Here is a 4047-nt window from a genome sequence, read left to right on the forward strand (position 1 = left end):
ATTGAGTGAAATACATAATAATATGCCATTGATACCACACAAATTTTAATTTAGGCCTTTTTACTGTAAAAGATACCACAAAATATACATACACAAAGCCAACAACATCATATAAGACCCCATACAATTGCACATAGCAAATAATGTCTTAAAACCACCAAGTAACAACAACATAGACCCCCACACAGGCACAACACAATAATAAATTCATTTCCATGATTAGTTCCCACACCCATAGCATGATTTTATACCAAAATTAACTACACAGCTCAGCTCGAATAAAGTTAAGCTATAAACTACCTCAAATGCCAAATAGCCCAAAAAGTTTCTACACAGAGCTTTCTCTTCATGCGTAGATCTAGAATCAACTATAATATACAAATAGAGAATCTACGTTTCAAAACAAAGCCAATAATACCCATATTATCCATTTTTGAACGGGATTCAAAATGAACCCCTACTATAAATTTTTAAAAAGAAGGGTAAAACTAAAATTTTAGTCCAAAAATATATTATCCATGATTAAAGGAAGTCATAGAAGAAAACCTAAGTGAACATGAGTTGAAGTTGGGGTTTAAATCAATGAATTTTTAATTTAGGCATTTCAGGCCAAAATTCTCAAATTTCACTTTTGAATTCAAGTTTTAACAAGATTTAAATGACAAGAACTGAAAAAAATAATTGAATAGGGATTTGGAGCTTAGAAAAACTCGAAAAAGGAAGAAATCATCCAATAACTCGAAACCCTAAGTATAAAAAAATGGTGAAAACTACCAAAAATAAAAGTTATAAATATCACTTAGGCATAGCTTAAGCGAACATCGAGTCACTTAAGCAACCATCACTTAAGCGACCAGGTTTCACTTTTGGGATACCTGCCTGGAATGTGAGTGTCGCGTAAGCAAGCGGCAATCGCTTAAGCGATGGGGGGATCTCTTAAAAGACACCCCCAACTGGTTTCCAGATCGCTTACGAGGTCAAAATACCACTTAGGCAGGTGATGTCCTTTAGAAATATAACACTTTTGATGCTTAAAACGAGTAAAATATCCAAGTTTCTGTGGTTATTTTCTTAGATATGATGCATCTTGGGTATGTTTTGCTGGAAACTAGGTTTTAGATGCTATGTTTGTGAAAAAGATGAAAAAAGATATTTTTGGCTACTTTTGAAGCAATTATGGATGTTTGGGACACTTTTCGGCTTGTTCATGATCAAAGCATGTTCGAGAATTGAAGAAGAGATGAAAAGATGACTCCCGACACTTACTAAGTCAACCTACGGACCACAAGTAGGTAAAACAAGTGCCAGAAGTACAAAATCCCGAGAACTGACTTGCAGAATTTTTTTAGTCTGGTACCTGCACGCTGTACCTGCGCTCACCCTACTGACCGCAGGTACTACCTGCGTTAGGGCGCAAGTACAAACCACATGTAGCCACCGACCCTGTTTTCTCCTATTTTGTTCAGGCTTTGTTTTTTGGGTTTCCTCATGTAATATAAATACCATTTATGTGATTTTTTTAGGAGTACACATTTTTTATACTCGCAAACATATTTTAATTTCAAGATTCGATTATGATCTTTGAATTCTCTTGTATTGACTTCAACTGATTAATTCAGCTACAGATGTGGGTTTTTATACTTCTTAGCATTGTGATTTAATCTTCCTAGTCGTTAAAGCTCTTTAAATCATGTCAAGAGAAGCTTAACACTTATAAAAATTGGGCTAAATGTTGGAAATCCTTCATTTCATAAGCCTTCGAACCTTGATGATTTATTTCATGACCTTCCCAACCTTTGATAGTTGATATTTTAGCTAATTCATGATCCAAAATATCAATAGGGGTTCCTTGATAAGTTTTGGATTTTTTGAACCTTGTTTAGACCATATTTGGGGTCTCAAAACAGTAGACCAACGTGATCTTGGTATGCCGCATCGCCTATCGCGTTGGTTAAAATTGTTGCAGGCTGCCAGAGTCAAAAGTACTGAGGCTCAATGTGATCATGGTATGATGAATCGGGTATCGCATCGATGCCATCGATGCGCCGCGTCGACCAGTGTGTCGGCATCCAGTTTTTCTGTCATTAAAATAGCAGCAACCCCAGGGTCATTTCAGTCTCTTTCCCACTCTTATATATCCCTAAAACACGTGATTCAATCATATTTCACCCAAAATATAATGCTTTATCTCAATTTCTCTCAATAACAAGTTAGGATTTTCTAATTGAAGATCCAAATTCAAGAATCTCTACGTCAATCTTCGTAAAATCAAGAACTAAGGTATGTTAGATGTTGATTCTTGAGTTCCTTTCACCCAAGAAGTTCAAGAGTCTTTTTAAAAATTATAAAGTTTGTGTATTTGTGACTTTTCATGATTTATGTGAATTGAAGTTCATGATTATGAGTTGTTGAGTTTTAATTCATGATTTAGACTACAAGTTTTAAGAATTGATTCTAGTATGTGGTGAATTTCATGATATTCATAATATACCCTACAAAATGGATTTTAATTGATGTAACCATGTTAATTGAGTGTGTTGAATGTTGTATGACCAAAGTATTCTCCCCATATATTTGATAAAATGCTTGTGTGAAGGAAGTAGGGTCATTATAGTATGTTGACAAGAAACCCCCAATTATGTATAAGTTCATGCATGCCAAGTGCTTGTTGAAAGGCTTTAGTGAATGAATTATAATATGTTGCATGCATTCCTATCCATGTCCATTCCTTATTGAATGAATTATGAGATATTAGTATACATTACCTATACTATTACATGTTAATACTTCCAAATGCTTGAAGAGGTGCCTTATTGATTTGTATTGTGAATGATAGCCTATTGCCATGTTATGTGTGAGTTATCCTGTCTTGTATTATTTATGTTATCGAGTCCTGGGGGTATTTAATACTTGATAATTTAGCTGATTGTCTAGAGCTAGTGTCAGTTTTTAAGACAATCTCAGTCGTGCCATGTTCAGTAGACTCAGTTTTTAAGATAATCTCAGTCGTGCCATGTTCAGTAGAACTTAGTCAGTTACAGAACTTAGAAAGACTCAGTAGTCGTAGTATCAGTCTATTCTAGTTCAGTATTCAGTTCAGACCTCAGTAGTATTCAAGTATTGAGTCCAGAAACTCAGTAGCATTCAATCAGATAATAGAATTCAGTAGTATTCCGTTAGTCAATGGAACTCAGTGAGATCAGTTCAGTTTAGTTAATCAGTACGATTAGTAACAGTTTAGTCAAGCCTAGTATGAATTAGGAAATCAGTTTAGTTTCTTTCAGTTGGGAGCAAGATTCAGCACCGAGCGAGCCTAGGGATGGGGGCTCACCTGCTAGATAGGATTGAGATCTCTAGAATCAATCCCTAAGTTCCAGAACTACGTAGCCAGCGTAGGCATGAGATGTCACCCATTAGATAGGAATAACATACTCAGGGATCACCCGCTAGATAGGACTGATCTTAGGGGTCACCCACTAGGTTAGGACTGACTCTATAGCAGTTGTTTTTACCCGTCACCCTTTCAGCTGGGGTTATAAGTTGAACCCCACTAGTTCAAATTCAGGGTATGTTGGTTAGATGACTACCTCCCACAGTCTCAGTTTCAGATTCAGTCTCAGTACTAGAACTCAGTGTAGTATTACAGAAATCAGGACTGTTAGATACAGTAACTCAGCTCAGTAAGGAACTCAGATAGTTCTATAGAATTTAGAAATCACCCGCTAGATAGGACTGATCTCAAATACAGTTAATCATTTTCATCATCTAGAGATTCAGAGATCACTCGCTAGATAGGACTGATCTCAGGTACAATCTATCAGTATTTTAAAATCAATATCAGTAGACTCAATTATTCAGTATCCTAGTGTTAGTAAACTCAAATGTCAGTAAATTAGTATTTAGAATTCAGCATCAGTAAACCCAGTTATTAGTAATCCAGTTAGTTGAACTCATTATTCAATGTTACTACAATTTCAATTATAGTTTATGCATTATGTATGTAATTCCTCATTCGGTATACTCATGTTATTCAGTCAGCTATAGTTC

The sequence above is a fragment of the Capsicum annuum genome, chromosome 10, assembly GCF_002878395.1.
Source record: "Capsicum annuum cultivar UCD-10X-F1 chromosome 10, UCD10Xv1.1, whole genome shotgun sequence".
NCBI lineage: Eukaryota > Viridiplantae > Streptophyta > Magnoliopsida > Solanales > Solanaceae > Capsicum > Capsicum annuum.